Source organism: Meles meles, chromosome 2 (genome assembly GCF_922984935.1).
Source record: "Meles meles chromosome 2, mMelMel3.1 paternal haplotype, whole genome shotgun sequence".
NCBI lineage: Eukaryota > Metazoa > Chordata > Mammalia > Carnivora > Mustelidae > Meles > Meles meles.
Window position 1 is genome coordinate 158096866 of NC_060067.1, and position 18319 is coordinate 158115184.

Here is an 18319-nt window from a genome sequence, read left to right on the forward strand (position 1 = left end):
TTTCAACCAGGTGCACTCCTAATGCGCAGGTGTAAACCAATGAACAGGTTAAGGAAAGCATGATGTGAGCGGCAGTCTCTGAAGGATTAATTGTGTATGTCCATAATGAATGTATCCCAAGGTGTACTTCAAACATCTGTTATAAATTAAAGCATTTTCTTTCTTTTTTCCCTCTCTCTAGTTTCTCTGTGTCATTCATATACATACAGTAAGCATAGCTTCTATTTGGGTATCACAGGAATCAATGCCCCTTATTCACTATTAAGTATAATTTCATAGGAATTTTTATTTTAAAATAACAAACACATTTTGATTCTTCTAAATAATTATTTTTATATTTGAAAATAGATTAAGAGTATTAAAGTAAGGACATATTTTAATTTCTTAATCTAGATAGTAACAATATCATTTCACCCAGGTCCAGACCTTGAAATTTCTTTCAAATAAGATAATTTTTCAACTGCATTACTTAGTTTCCTCTTTATGGAAAATTTGGAAGATGTCTACTATTAAAATTCGGTTTTAACACCTGGGAGCATGTTAGCTATTTACTTTTCCAGGTCATTTATGATAAAATAATGCATATAAGAATGAAAAAAAGTATAATCTCGGAGTGAAATTTAATACAGTACTAAATCTAAATGAAAACCTTCCTTGTAACAATTTATATAGGTAAAAATGGAGGTTTGTGTCAACAAATTATATTTTAAGAAAAATGTTGCATTTTTTTCTCATGACTTTTTGGAGATACCAAAATTTACATCTACATCAATGTCATTCAAAAGAAAAGGGAAATACTTTAATTATACAGACTTTCGCAAACATTCAAGTATTTATCAGCATTCATTCATTCAGCAAATATAATTGCATCCCCATTACATGCTACAGGAGATCAGACACCGAAATTTAATATTGGAAGCCTGATCTTATGTAACGGGTAATAATGGAATCAGTTACTTTTCATTCAAGTATTTTGAACTTAACATGATAGATAATAGGAGTGTCCCTGAACTACAGAAAGTATGAAGTAATCAGTGTCTGACCATTTGAAAGGAGAAGGCTGTGGTTGTTGCCTTTTTTTTTTTTTTAACAAGAGAAATTTATTTTCCAAAGTTCTAGAGGCTGGAAGTCCAAGACCAAGGCTTCCAGGGTTATTTCTCCTGAAATGTCTCTCTCTTTGGCTTGTAGACATCCACTCCTAGGTCCTCGTGTGGCCTTTTCTCTGCACACATATACCCTTGATGTCTCTTAGAACGAGGCCAGTACTTTTGGATTGGGGTCTCACACGTATGACCTCATATAACCTCAATTATCTCTTTAAAGTCTTTATCTCCAAATGTAGTCACCTTGGGGGTCAGGGGACGCAATTCAGTCCATAACACAGAGTGACTAGAAAGAACACAAGAGTTATGTTTAGAAGGTACACATTATACGAGCTTTGTGCAATTGGGGCAAATCATGTAACGTCTCTAAACATATCTTTTTTTTCCTAAAGAATAGTGACAATAAATAGTTGATGTCAAATTACTCGTTCTCACTTGACCCATTCTTTTTTCAATTTTTTTGTTGCAATACTTTCTATTAGCACAGAAGTAACAGAAAATGAGGATCATTTCTCAGTAAATTATAGTGAAATAAAGGACGCCATCAGAACTTTCAAGAAGAAAGCAGAAGCTCCCCATTGGCAGTCCAGGGGCCAGAAACAGCTTGCAAGCTGGATGTTGGCCTGCACAGTCTTTAAAAATTTTTTAAATTAGTTGCCAACTTTTAAAAGTCCTTTGAACGCATATAAAAATCTGGATTTCCAACTTGGCCTCTAAGCATGATAGTAACAGATTGGCGTGGAATATCAAGGTTGCCACAAGAACCTTGTTTCCTCCACTGAATATGGTTTCCTCCACTGAACCACACCCCCTGTTGCATCTGCACACTGGTAATTGCTGCCTATTATCACATTCATGCTGCGATTTGACAGAAATACATCATTATTATACTTGGTCCCTAGGTTGCTGCTTCTTGATGGCCAAGTGGAATTATAGGTTATTGAATAAAGAATCATTAAAAAATAGGCCTTTGGGGGCGCCTGGGTGGCTCAGTGGATTAAGCCGCTGCCTTCGGCTCAGGTCATGATCTCAGGGTCCTGGGATCAAGCCCCACATCGGGCTCTCTGCTCCGCGGGGAGCCTGCTTCCTCCTCTCTCTCTGCCTGCCTCTCTGCCTACTTGTGACCTCTCTCTCTGTCAAATAAATAAATAAAATCTTTAAAAAAAAAAAAAAAATAGGCCTTTGTAGTTTAGTCACAAGAAAGGACAGACTAAATCAAAGAAATGATAAAAAGCCATAAGAAGGGAAAGAATGGACATAAAAATATCCTCTCAATAATAACACGTGTTTACGCTTGTGGGTACTTGGAGTCTCCATAAAAAAAACCGGCCTGACTAAACAAGTGCACTGGCCGCCAACAGACTGGACACTCCACATGGATACATTAAAAGCCTTCATGTTATGATAAAACGTACTGCAGAAAGAGATGAATTCTATGGGCACGCCACTGTATCAATGCTTTTTAAAGTGTTTTCTAGAACACTCCTAACTCACACCTTGAAGTATAATTCATCCATACTTCCTCATGTGCTCATAGAATCTGTAATATTAATGAGAAACCATAATATGGTTCACATTTCTTTAGGTTAGTTTCCAGGTATTAAAGAGTGATTTGTTCAAAGTACTAATTTCTAAAATCCACAGAGATTTCTTTCAGTTTATTATTATGTTGTGTAAGAGAACATGGTATTGCAATGCATATCATAAAATAGATTTGATTTAAAAAAAAAAAAAGCCTTCATGTTAGAAGTAACATTCTTCCAGAAGTTTCTTCAGCTGTTTTTATGATTAAACTGTTAGCTCTGCTCTGTGGACAGCACCACCACTGAATCCTCCCTTCATTCACTTGGAAATGAAGATGAATGCCTGTGAGAAAATAAGAGCTGACTCTGAGGGACTTCACAGAAATAATCGGCTTGAGGCACGCAACCTGCATATTAGAGGCTGAATGGCTGGTTTGGGAGAAACTGAGGGGAACAGGACTGCCCGCCTGCCCCTCACTGAGTCATAGCTTTAAACAAGGCCTTGACTCACAACTATCAGGCCAGAGCGGCCGTTTCCCTGGCTCCTGATAAGCCTGTCTGTTTTTATCCCGAGGTTGGGCCTGTGATTTAACATAGCAATGACAGCGACAGTTATCCCCAAAAACATCCTTCACAACTCTCTTCTAACACAAATCACTTATTCTTTGTGAAAGATGAGTGAGTCATGTAAGGAGCAGACTGCCCATTAGTGGAACATTGTTAATTTGCTCTTTAATTAGTTTAGTGGCATATAATTGTTTGAGGTCAAATAATAATTAAATTTTTGTACACTCCTTCTTTTCCCTGGTAAATTACTACTGGACCACCCTCCATGATAAAGGATCTCTAAATAACACACAGGATGCTTGCTATATAACACAAGGAAGTGTGTGATTTTTCCCTACAAAAGTCCCCTTTAAAAACAAAATTTCTTCATGAAAAGAATCAGTCTATGATTATTGATTAGAAGGCTCCTTTTAACAATAAAATTCATCCAATAAAATTGTAATAAACCTTATTCTGCTAATTCAGTGCGTTTATCTGAAGAAAACATAAAATGCATCAATTTTTATTTTTGCTATAAATAACAAACATTAATTAGACTTGTTAATATTTAAATGAACCTTCCTTTAGAGAATTCTACCAAGAAAATGTTTAAGAATTACGTGAAAGTCAAGTTGGTTTCTCCAATGACCACAAAGTAAAGAAATAGTCTAAATTATCCTCAGTGGCTTTTTTTTTTTCCAGAAGCAAGCACTAGATGATTATTTAAGATGAGTCAGTTGGAAATCGTACAAAAATCTGCTCAAAAATTAGAACCTAAAACTTTATTTTCTCCTTTTTTCTTAGGGATTGGAGAAAACTTATTCATGATAATATTAAATATTTTGAATTATATTTAAAAAAATAATTAAAAAATCAAATTTATGAAAAGCAAGAATACTATCATATTCATAAGCAGTGAAGACTGAGAAAGGCTATCTTTGAATTTAAAACATTATTAACAAAAAAAAGTGTTCTCAGTTTTCACCCATAAAATTATATTCTTGAAAGTGAAAGATATGTCTCCATGATGTTGCACTAAATTGATAGCTCTGGGCTGACTGAGTATATAAGTTTTGGTGTATACCATAACTTCTCTAGAGAGAAAATACCACACCCCAAAAATGTATGTTGATCATATTAACATTTCTAGAATAATTTCAACAGGCACTTTGCTAATGTTTGCCCTTACTTAGCTAGAGCTTCGTAACTTTTGCCAGATAGTAGAAAAGAACGGTCTCAGGAGGAAACTTTACAAAAAAGGGCAAAATGTAACCCTATCTAGTCATTAAAATAAGTCTTACAAGGATCTCTGCGTGGCTCAGTCGGTTAAGTGTCTATTTTCGGCTCAGGTCATGATCCCAGGGTCCTGGGATCCAGCCCACATCGGGCTCCCGCTCAGCAGGAAGACTGCTTCTCCCTCTGCCTGCCTCTCACTTGCTTGTACTTTCTCTCTGTCTGACAAATAAATAAATAAAATCTTCAAAATAAAATAATAAGTCTTCCAAGGACTTTTACCAACAAAGCATTTTGTGAGATTTTTTTCAGTAAGGTAGACTCCTTTGCAGAGGATTAGCACGAATTAATGAGACTTCTCAATAAGCACACATGCACACTGAAAACCATGGCCAGACAGTACATAGAACAGTGAAAACAGATCTTGTTCAGAAACTACCGTAATAGGGAAAAGAGCCCAGGAAGGAACTGGCCTAATTCTGAAAATGACAAGAGTAAGCAGGGATTTATAAAGCCAAGGAGCAGCTTGGCATGGGAGCTGAAGTTCATGGGTGGAAAATTATTAAGAGGAGACGTCAAAGGTAGGAGGGAATTTTCACTGGACTGACCTAACAGGATTCATGCTGCCGGCAGGGTCAAGGTGATCGGATACCACCTGAGAGATCGTCGGGAGAAGGAATTTGGCAGATATCAAGGACGATCAAATATCACAAGTGGGACATTTTCCCCAAGCTGACTTGGCAAGACTGGTGCTAAAACTGGGCTCTGCAGACTCACAGGGATGGGGTCAAGACAGAGGTCTAGTTGAAAAGAAGACTCAGAAGAGCCTGAATAAAGTTTGGTCAAGGAGAGAGCCTTTGCTAACACACACACATACACACACACACACGCACACACACACAGTTAGATTTCCACATAATTGTCTACCTGTAGAATTTGCCCATGCAAAATAACCCTACTGGCCACGTAGCATTGAGGCCAATTGGAGCCATCATGAATATTAACTTTGACAAAAGAAACTAGCCCCTAACCAAATAGAGGCTAATTTTGCTCTCCTGTCCTCTTGCCATGTAATCAGAAAAAATTCTCAAAGCTTAACAGAGTTGTTCTTATTCTGTTCATCATAAATCAGAGATGACTGTAACATTGATAATTGCCATTTTGAATGATATTCAATGACAATAAACTAACTTTCATTTTGATAGAGTTAAACCCGGTTTCCTCATTTGCCCAGAGGAAAATTATAATTCCGGGTATAAGGCCTGAAGGGTAGCAAAATGTGCCACTCCAAAATATGGGGTTTATTTTGAGTTAAAGGCCATCGAGAAATAGTAGACATAGGAAAAATTCTTTTTAAAGAAAGGCATAAGTTTTCCTTTTGTAAAGGAAATTTATATTTATAAAGGTGTCCCCCTCTGCAGTACCAGGAAGAAGAGGACTATCTTTACCTTTATAAAGATATCTTTGGCCTTGCTGGATCTTTTCTCATGGTCTAATCTGATTATCAGTAAGATAGCTTTCAAACTTCTGCCTCAAAGGTCTTGGCTTGATTTCTCTTGACTTGGGAGTGGATGAAAGGAAAAAGCTGGCATTCTTAGTTCAAAATTCCCCCTCTCACCTTGCTCCCTACTTTCAATATGGTGTTCTTACCTTCAGCAATGTCTCCTGCTCCTTCTAACTCAAATCCTCCAGTTTACCATCACCAGAAAGTAAATGCCCAGGCTTCTGTTAGGACATGAAGTGTGTGTGTGTGTGTGTGTGTGTGTGTGTGTGTGTGTGTGTGTGTGTGGTGAGAGCTATTTCCCAGCTACAAAGAGTGCTCTAATTCCCCATTTAACAAACTCCTGACAAATCCTTCTCTCCACTCCATCTTTATACCATTATCAATAATACTTGGTCCCAGATTCCTGAATCATGTTAGGGTTCTGTGTTACAAATCAGAAAGTGTCTGCATTTCCCACATTATGGCTGAGGCTTCACATTCCTGGGAATCTGTTCCTGTAGTGTCCATTTGTCTCACCAAGTCCCCTCCTCTTTTTTTGTCTTTTGGGTATATACCAACTATATATATACCTTCTTACTCATTTTAGTGTGTTTACAGGATGGAAGGATAATATATGCCTAAATCTTTGATATGCCAGTTGGTACCTGCAGTAGCCGAGGTGATTTTGGGAGAGTAAAAGATATAATGGAACCAACGATCTTTCAGTCCAAAACAAATCTTTCCCAAAGCAATAAATACTTCTGAATTATTTGTGGGAGAGGAGAAGAGGGAACTGATGTTTATCAAGCAGTTAGTGGCACTGGTGGTTTACACACTTTAAGTAAGTTTTCTTGACAAGCCTACAGTGGAGTTACTGATGCCCCACTTTTGATATGGTAACCTGAGCTTAGCTAAAGAGGGCTGAGAAACTTAGATACATAATCAGGAAGTGTAAGAGCCAGGATTTGTACCTACTCTGTTGTTTGATTTCAAAACTGGTACCTCTCCAATGTACTCTATTATTCATAATCATCAAAAACTAATTATAGGAACTTCAGTAACCAATCAACACTAAATCAATACCTCAGAGGTAGATAGATCTGTGAATGAAATAAATATATTTTCATTATTTTGGTAGATTACCAAGCTTACATTTATAAGCTGAAAGCTTAGATCTATAAAATAGAAGGACACAGAAAAAGTCACTATATTGAGATAAAAGTGACATTAATATATCTGCCATTAAGTTACCATGTGTAGGGCCCTGGTGTTAAACACTTAACATCATCTCATTTGATTTTAAAAATGACAGAGTTTTTAAAAAAGGAAAATGAGAACTTAGGAAGGCTAAGTAAATTGGCCACAAATACACAGCTGTGAAATCTTTAGACCTTTAAAACAAGGTCTATCAGGCTCTCTGCTTGGCGGGGAGCCTGCTTCCTCCTCTCTCTCTCTCTCTCTGCCTGCCTCTCTCCCTACTTGTGATCTCTGTCAAATAAATAAATAAAATCTTAAAATAAAATAAAACAAGGTCTAATAGACTCCAGACTTCCAACTCCCAACCACTGTCTATGTCACTTCCCCCAAAGAGTCCAAATTGGCAGACCAAAGGCCCAAGACTCTTCTCTACACTTCACCATTAATTTAAGAAATTCACGGAATCTTTCATGATCTAGCCTTCTTCTACTGTACAAATAGAAAGTTTGGAAGATAGTCTCAACTAGTTTCACCACGGAGCAGACCCACACATCTAGAACCACAGCTAACTTTGGTCCTCAAACAATAACTGTCCTGGTATCATCAAATGAGTTTACATAACAAGGCAAAGAAACATTAGAATTGAACTCAGATGGGTGCTTAAATTTGACCTAATGTCCTTGGATATTCCATTCAATGAAATTGGAGGATGCCTTGAAGGTCATAGAAAGCAGGATCTGGTATTTACCATAAATGTTAAACTGATGTAAAGCTAGTTAGAAATAATACACTAGTGAGAGATTTATTTTTGCCTTTATAGGAGAACCTTCAATAAAAGAGAAAGAGAATAATGTTTGAGAAGAAGTCCATATTTACATGTATATGTATTAAGTTTTTATTTTAATTCCAATTAGTTAACATGCAGTGTTGTATTAGATTCTGGTATACAATATAGTGATTCAACACTTTCATACATCACCTGGTGCTCATCATGACGAGTGCACTCAAGAAGTTTTTTTAAAAGGGATTTTTGGCTTATTTATTTAGCAATTTAAAGACTCCATCAACATATGAAGATGATATGTAAAAAGTGAATACATAGTAATTTTCCCTCTTACAAATACAGTTCCCTTGTTGGTATGGAGATAATGAGAAATGAATATTACAGAAATGGAAAATGTTGACATGTTACAGAGCTGCAAGAAAATAGCAATAAAAGACCCAGAGATACCAGGACAATGAGGTGAATTACTGGCACTTTAAAAGTTTAATTAAAAAAATAGTAAGACTTGCAAGAGGAAGGCTAAGTGAATAGAGGCACTCTTGATTCCCATTTTCTTGTTCTCAAATATCCATAAAATCATTTCTTTAAATATTCAGAACAACCAAAGTGAATGAAAGGATAAAACACCTTTCAGATCCCAATACAAAACTCTACCAACTCCAACATTTCTGAGAAAAGGTAAAGAAACAGTACTTTCAATTAGTTTCAGCCTCAGACTTCAACCAAGGAACCTCCCACCCTCCTGCAATGACAAGTGCTGGGATAGGACTAGAAATCAGTCTTGTATGCTGTAAAAATTATACCAGGGATCTCTGCTACCTCCATAGGGAACACCAAGACAGGGCCTGGGAGGAAGCAACAGGACTAACAAATCGTCTGAGCATGGAATCAATCTCTGGTGTGAGAGGAGCACAAGAGAGTGACCTCTAAGTTTATATGAGGTGAAAACCATTTGTGGAATGCCTAAGCACAACCTTGAGGAGTGTGAATGGAAAATGGGAATAACAAAAATAGGGACATTGACTCATTCAGCCTCCTTCTACATCAAGATTCATAGAGCATCTCTTGACCGGCTTATGAACAAGTATCCCAGTTACATTTAACATCGATTGGCATATCAAGTCACATACTTTGGTGTGCCTGGGCATATTTAAGCACCACTATCTGTCCAATGAGAAGTTATTATATTCTAAGTAGACTTCTAATCAGGTAATTTGCTGCCTAATCTGTTCCCATTGTGAGCACTATAGATGTCAGACGGCCATCTTTAGTTACCTCAATTATATTATGCTACAAGCAATCTTCCAGAACTTCTCAAAATTGACTGAGTTGGGGGGGTGGCTTGCTGGAGAAGGGACAATTCTATAACTCTTTTCTCATGATTTAATATCACCATGACCATGCTGAGCATTTCATTGGAAGGAGTAAAACTACCAAGGTTGACCTTCCCTAATATAGTCTTTGCTCAGAGATAAAAATTTCAATTCTTTCCTAGGTTCAGAGGAGGGATAAAGTTTCATAATCCTCCATTTGAAAACTATGAACTTAGAGGAGCCTGGGTGGCTCAGTTGTCTGAGCGTCTCACTCTCTTACTGCTCAGGTCATGGTCTCTGCCATGAGATCAAGCCCCAAGTGGAGGTCACATTTAGTGCAGAGTCTCAGAGTCTATGTAGGATTTTCTACCTCCCACCCTCTACCTCCCACCCCCACTCCCACTCACGTGAGTCCTGTCTCTAAAATAAATAAATAATAAATAAACAAAATCTTAAAAATAAAGTCACTATGAATTTAGAAGGTCCTGAGACTCAGACTCTAGTATGTGTAACAAATACCTAGAGAGCTATTAAATGCAGACTCCCAGGCTCTATCTCCAGAGATTCTGATTCAGTAGACCTAGGGTGAGATCCAGGAAATGTCAATGTTTAATAATTTTCTCAGGTGGACCTACCACAGATGATCCATGACCCCTGAATGGGAAACACTGAAGGCTGATGGAAAAACAAATGTGCCCCTGATACACTAATGATTAGACTCTAATGTCATCAATGTGATCCTTCCACAGTCATTGGGAAATAGTCATTGGGAAACAAAGTAGTCACATGGAAATTATTATATACTCTGTTCCAGGAAAAAAATGGATTATCTCTTTCTTTCTGCACTACAGAGAGCTAGCTTCTCAAAAATGTACTATGATCTCTCTTCTGAACATAAAATTGGTGGCTTTTATTTAATATTCACACTGATCATAATTCCATAACTAATAAAAATTCCCTGAGAGTTTTAAGAAGCATGATCATGAAGAAGTAAATTATATCCATTTGATATTTTCAGCATTTTCTCTTTTGTATTTGCCATTCTGTTTTACAGCTGAACTTTGGTAGCTAGGTCCCTTGAACTTCAAAGAAAATCCGAGTTAAAGGTTCACATTTTCAATGTCATCACTAATGGCTACTGTTATCATTGCTGACATGAACTTATGAACTACTAAACTAAGCTTGATTTCATTCATATTAATCAAGATGTCAGATAGGAGCACTTACCCTATCTCCCATTTGACTTATAGGTCTCATATTTTCTTCCCTTAGAAAAGGTGTCATCGTATCAGTTGAAAATTGAACTGCGGCTTAAAGTCAAGTGGTTAAATCAATTAAAGCTATGCCTAGATATTTAAGAATATAATGCTCACCTAGAAACTAGTGCATCATAGAAGAAAAGCTAATACTAGGAGTCCATGGGGAGCCATGTTAAAGACAAACAGAAGGGGGCAGGAAAGATAGTGAAAGAAGTGGAGAAGGTTATAGAAGATAGGAGAAGAACGGATGAAAGTGGACAGATTACTGATTCAGGGAGACATAGTACCTGACATTTAGTAATTGTTTAATGTAACTGGTGGGATTTTAAAACCCATGGAATTTTCTTAAGTCTACGATCAAGCCACTTATATCCTATTTGGCCCCACTGCCACCATATGTAAAATATGATGGTATTACTCAGAAGCTATGATAGAATTAACTTGGAATGTATTATACCTATGCACTTTGAAAGACAGTCAAGAAAATAGTTGTTTAACTCTACCAAAATAATTTTTTAAAAAAGAGATGATGGAATAGATGGAATAGGAGAGTAGCCCTGAAATGAAGGTAAATTTTGATAGAGCAAAACATTTTTTATTGTCTTATTTCTAAAAGCACTTCTAAGTACTGTTGGAACAGAAGCCAACATACCTTGAATCCAATGAAGCTAAAGTTTCGGGGCCCCTCACTTGCCATTTTGGAGAGTGATAAAAATCATATTGTGAATATTTATCAAAAAAACTTCAGGTACTCTCTATTTTTTAATCATGATAATGATTTTTAAAAAACTAAAAATTATTGAGAGATTACTATGTGCCAAACACTATACTAAGTATATCATAGGCATTACCTTACTTAGTCTATTCAAAGAATCACACTTGAGCTTAGGAAGACAAATACCACAACATTGTCAAAAAATAGGTATTTATTCCCTGCCTGTCACAAATGGCAATCAAACAATAATAGATCATGAAATACTTGAAAGCTGTGTAGGGCTTTATTCATCTTTGTCATTTTCAGCAGCACCCGGAAATATGAACAATTGAATGGCTGAGTTAATTAATGTAATTTTACTGCCTATCCTCTGCCCAAGGCAATACTAGATACTGGGGAATGCAAAGGATTATAAAATATTTCCTAATTTCAATCCATGTGTGTATGTGTGGATGGAGGAGTGGGTAAATGTGGGGGTAGGTATGTATGTGAGAAAATGATCTGGAAAAAAGAAAATAAATAGCACTGTGGCAAGTAAAAAAACAGTGTGGCCCAAACCCAAAATATCTCATGTTAATTTTTCTGTATTTTAAATCCACAATTTCCTTAAAAAGCCAAATATGGCAAGAAAAGAGACCAAATTGAAGCGGCCATTCATTATAAAATGTTTATTTCTGCTGGTTTCCTGTCAGTGCAACTTGTACTGCATTTTCATTTCACAAAAACAATTCCCCTGAATTATGATATCTTGTCGTACTTTCTGTAACAGACATATTCCTCCCAATTTTCAGGACTCCCAGTTATATTTGCCTTGCTTTCTCCACTGTAGTCGTTGTTCGTTGACGTCATACTTACTGTTATTTTTTTAGTCTTCTTAGGATTATTCTGGACTCCTTCCCCCATTTTGGCCCAGGTTCAATTATCTAGTCCATTATTCTTTTTCCCCAAAATTTCCCAGTCAATTTCATTCCCATTTCAACTGCTTATAATCAAAATTATATCACTTCTGTCCTGGCCCTTTGACTAATCTTATTCCAGTCCATATGGCATATTAAATTTCCTAAAAAGTATGATTCTATTAAAAAGAACCCCCCTCCTTTATTTACAGTCTAAACTCCTCCTCTTTATTCAGTGATCATGTTTCATTTTTTAAAAAATTAATCTTTAATCTGATAAAATATAACTTTTAACACAACTATACAACCTAAGATAAAACCTAAGATAAAACCTAAAGATAAAACCAAATAATTATTAAGGATGAATTTTTGTTAAAATGAACCAGAGATTAATTAGAAAGTAGCATCCCAGATCAAGAAATTAGAATTATGCATAAAATGGTGAAGATTAGATAAAGATGATCCCACTTGTCTTCCAGACCACAGGATTGTCTATGGGGAGAAAAACTGAGAATGTCATTGACTGCACTTTGGAAGCCTACATTATATATTTTTCTTTAAATTTCCTGGGCCCAAATTAATAAAAATAAAAGGAAAAAACAGGAAAGTATGTGATTTTAAAAGTTCAAGACAGTTAAGAATATGGCAGAGAGGGGAAAAAATAAATCACAAAACATTGGAGTGAAACCGTCCCCACATTCTGTCTCAACTCCGAAAGTTAGATGCAAGTTTATTCAAATTCTCTAAATCTGTTTCTTCCCCAAAACGAATTTCCAGTTATTTCTTACTTAATAGCAATTAATAATTCTCATCCACAAGACTAACAAAAATATAAGGGATTGCTAAGGAACACATTTATAGCTCTCATAGCAATGCAGTTATAAATCTGCTGAAAATATTTACCTCCTATCAGGTAGGACACTGACTACAGTAATAAACTAATGCCTCATTCTCTCTTAGAAATAATTTGAAGGGCATTGGGGTGCCTGGGTGGCTCAGCTGGTTAAGCAAGATCTTGGGGTCTTGGGATCAAGCCCCCCATGGGACTCTACCCTCAGCTGGGAATCTGCTTCTCCCTCTCCCTCTGTTCCTTCCTGCACCACCCCCACTCTTCACACACGTGTGCGCTCTCTCTCTCTAAAATAAATAAATAAAATCTTTTTTTAAATGAAGAAAAAGAAATAATTTGAAAGGCACAAAGACAGACCTTGTAAAAACCAAGATAAATAAAGCAGGTGAACGCATAAAAAACATCATACAGCTATTACCTTCAGAGGAAAAGCAGGAAGAAAAATACACGAATAATCTTTCATATATCCTTAAGAAAAAAGTCAAAACTTGTTTTGAAGAAGCACACAATCTATAAAAAATGAATTAAAAAATGTCCAGTTAATAGCTGAGACTCAGACCAAAGAAAGGGCTGGGAAAGCAAGTGGCTTTCATTATTTCCAAAAGCTTCTATGTGCCTTAGGATTAAAGAAATTGATGATAATTTATTTAGGTTCTTCTACAAACATAAATGATAAATCATCCTATACGTGTTGCTCAATTTTCTACCCATGCATTTAATAGCAGGGACTTTTACAGTGTCCCTAATAGATTTGAACCAATTTTTTTCTACAAGAATTTTAGGCATGTTGAAGAATTCTTGCTATTTCACCAAAAAAGCCAGCCACATGGTCATTAAAATTTTCTGTGGCATTTAAACTTAATATGACTAAGACGTGGTTATAAAATAAAATAACACTCCATATTGGGAAACCTTTTAAAAAGCTGAATGAACCTTTTTATTCTACATACATCAGACTCTTAATGGCTTTTCAACAGTTTGGGCCATTTTGTGAAATTGCCACAGCTGCTTCACATTAGCAGAGAAGTTTTGTTATAAAGGATAGAGTACAAGCTGCTAAGTCAGACTCCATAGCCCCGAAGTCGATTTTGTTATTTATTCCTTCTGGGTCTTATGGTTTGTTTTGTTTTCTACTTAATGAAGACTTTCCAGGAATTTTTTAAAGAAAATGAAAAAGAAAAAAAATAGAAATTATGTTCGCCCCAGTGAAAATACCCAAACAATTCAATTATTTATTGAGTGTCTAATCATATTTAGCAATAGGCCTGTTAAAATATCAAAATATATCCCCAGAACTTCTGAAATCCCTCCTTGTCATTTCCCTGAAACTGCAGAAATTAGAAAATATTCTACCATAAATGCACTTTTTGTGAAAGAGGAAAAATTAATATCAAAATAGATTTTCTTTTCAATTTTAGTATCAAAATTTTTGAAAAAACTTTCACAAAACCTATTTTATTACTTGGTATTCAGAATATCGCTTTGAACTGTGTACACTGAAACTATGGGTATGATCACATAATGAGCAGGAAACTTAAGGAAGCCCTTGCTACTTTTTTGTAGACCACATAGCATTTTACATTTGAAGCCAAGGAAAAACTTTACAATGGCTTAATATGGGCTTAATAAGACCTACAAGGTCTTGTTATTTCCAGTGACCTTGCCTCATGAAGGAAAAGCTCCTTGCTTTTACCCTAGATTATTTTGATTTTAATTAAAATTATTTCAATCATCTAAAAATATTAGTAAATCTTTCTGAGTAATATTACTAAATCTTGACTGACATCTGTCCTTAAATAACTAAATAAAATTGTGGCTTTTAAATGTTATTAAACTTAAAAGTCCGAATAATTCCCGAGGAAGGTAGGAGTTTGTAAAATCCACGTTCCTTCCTCTCCTGAGCAGTATGGGAAATGACAATCAAGATCTTACAGGAGGCAAAATGGACGCCTTTTTTTATTGTTCTGAAGACTTCAGTACAGCCCCTTACATTGATAACATGATCTAAATTTAACAACTTGATATTTTTGACTTTGTATTTTCATTCTATAAACAAGATCACAGTCCAGAATATTTTCCTAAATGGTGAAGAGCCAACAATTTGAGATTACAGACTTCATGCATGGATCGCGAAGGCTTTGATTAGTGTTAACTAATTTTTCTAATGGCTGGTGGAATACAAAATAAATAAATAAAGCTGGCAATGAGGATGTCCTTTTAAATTTGATTCCTGCTTTCTACACAGTAAAATAACTTTGGATCTATAGAGGAAAATTAAATGGAAAATAATTAAACATTTGGGATTATTTAAATTTATAAATTAGGTGTATTCCATCACCGGACAGATTACAAAATGCAACTGTGGTAGGGGTGGCGAGAGGGGGAAAAAAGAAAAGGAAAAAAGAAAAAAAAAAAGAAGGAAAGAAGAGAGGAAAGGAGAAAAGGAGGAAAGAAAGAGAGACAGAGACAGAAAGAGAGAAAACCATTTCTTAAATATTTATAGGCTCCACGTAGACATTGCCTCAGAAAGGCAGAGAAACTTAGTTTTCTATATTTATATATGATTAGTTAAAATTCCACCTATTTGACTACTCTTTTATTATATATTTAAAAGTACTCTCGACAGGCTATAATGACGTCATTATATACATACCCACACATATATTCAGCAACCTTTTCTCCTAATACTTATGCATGTGGGCAATGAAAAGGGAGTATGCTTATAAAATCCAAACTTCTTCAAAGTGACACTTGAAAAGATTTTTCACTTTGGATGTCTGCTATTTTAAACCATAATTTACAATTTAGTCAAAAAAGTCCAGTAAGTCAATTCTAAGTTTGGTTTGTCAATTCTGTAAGTTTAAATGCCCTATGAAGTCTTATTAATTAAAGACTTGACTGGCAAATATTTTTTAATTTAGAAGTAAAGTTTGGTATATTTAAAAAACATAAAATGAATAAAGTTTGGTATATTTAAATAAAAGAGTGTGAATCAAATTAGCATTCTATGTCAGCATATGTAACATCATAATATGGTTTGATTTTTTTATAAGTAGAATAATTATGTTTGTTGTTTATAAATAAATTATCAAGAAATGCCATTTCTAGGATCTTACAATTTTAAAAATTATCAAGAATAAATAGAAACTTTTTATGTTTTGGCTCTAGTATTGAAATTATTCTTTCTTTATGCTTTTTTTTTAAATTTCTTTTCAGTGTTCCAGAATTCATTGTTTATGCACCACACCCAGTGCTCCATGCAATACCTGTCCTCCACAATACCCACCACCAGGCTCACCCAACCCCCCACCCCTCTCCCCTCCAAAACCCTCAGTTTGAAATTATTCTTGAACAAAACACAGGTATGTAATGCTATTTTAAGCCAATTCAAAAAGCTAAAAAAAAAAAAGAACTCCTCTAATCTTGGCACATTTTAATCAAAATTAACTTAATATTGATAGTCTCAGATGAATCATTAAAAAACTGAAGACAAATGTTAATTTAAAAGAATGCTTAACCGTAATTAAAATCTAATTAATCATACACACTTTGACTTTAAAAGACTATTTTAATCTTTAATCTTTAGATCACTTATATTTACAGTGATTGGCTAGCCTACTGCTTTTTTATAAGTCTAATAAGTAGTTCTTAAAATAAGCAGAAACAGTTTGTACTTTCTAGATGTTTTTAAATACACAGAGACCAACACATTTCCCTATTTATGAGATTGTTTTTTATCTGATACAAACACTTGTATTTTTTCTTTTCATTTTCCAGATCTTTGTATATCAGGAAGTGATGTTGATTAGATGGTCGTGTGTGTGTGTGTGTGTGGCCATTTGTAAAGAGAATCCTGAGGTGGAAAGGGGAATTATTTATTTATAATGAGAACAGGCTTGCAGTATCAAATTATTTTCCAGTATTAAAATAAAGAAATATAACAACAGCAAAAAAGAGGAGATGGTCTCAAATTAAGTATTCACTATGTGCCAAAGACAAAAATGTCCTGTTTGCAAGATAAATTATGAATCACATAATAAAGTTTTACTTTTGTATCCATTTGGATTTTTATTTTTTCTAAGACCTAAAAACTTGGCCTTTTTAACAAATATAATATTTATCTGCTGCTATGAAACATTTGAATCATTTTATAAACTTCCTTGTCATAACATACATATACTATAGTACACAAATCTTAAGTGTCCAACACAATGATTTTTACACATAGATTAAGACTTTTCTATAAACATCTCAGATATAAATAGTAGTATCTAAAGATACATACCTTTACCACTAGATAGAGACTATTTTCCTACCTCTCCAGATTAATAACCCTCTAACAGATTATTCTGATTTTTTATCAGGACTGATTAGCTTTGTTCATTATTGTACTTTATATAAATGAAATCATATAGTATGTAGTCTTTTGATCTTAGTTTTTTGAAAATATAACCCCAATTCAATGTTTTTAAATATATTTGTAAATGTGTACAACCAACACCACTATCTAATTCTAGAACATTTTTATCACCCCAAAAAGAGCCCTGTGCCCATTAGCAAGTGCTCACATATTTGCCTATTCTGGACATTCTATGTGAATGATATACATTAAGTAGCCTTTCTTGTCTGACTTCTTTGACTTTGTATAAAGCTTTCAAGGTTCATACATTTTGTAGCATGTATCAAGACCTCATTCCTCTTTATGACCAAATAGTATGCCTTTGTATGGATAGACTACATTTGTTTATCTTCTCATCAGTTGATGGACATTTTGTTTTTTAATGCTTTTTAATTACTATAAATAATACTTCTGTGAACATTTTTGTATAAATCTTCATGTGGACATATATTTCAAATTCTTTCTTTGGTAGAATGTCTAAGAGTAGGATTGCCAATTTGTATGGTTAAGTCAAAGTTTACTTTTTGAAGAGTTGCCCAGCTTTATTCCAAAGTAGAATCACCATATGGTACATCTGAAGCTAATATTATACTGTATGTTAACTGACTGGAATTTAAATAAAAACTTTAAAAAAAACACAACAAAGTGGCCACACCATTTTAAACTCCCACTAGCAATGTCTGAGGTTCCAGTTTTTTCCCACCCTCCTTAACATTTGTTAATCTTTATTATCATTATTATTATTATTATAGCCAACTAATGAGTGTAAAGTGCTATTTCATTATAGTTTTGATTTTCATTTTCTTAATAACTCATGACAGTGGACACTTTTTCATATACTTATTAGCTATTCATACATCTTTCTTGGAGATATGTCTATCCAAATACTTTGTCTATTTTTATTTGCCTGTCCCAAGGGCATGAGGAGTTACTCCCATGTTTTCTTCTAAGAATTTTATACTTTTAGCTCTTACAGGTTGGTCTATGATCCATTTTGAGTTAATTCTTGCACATGGTA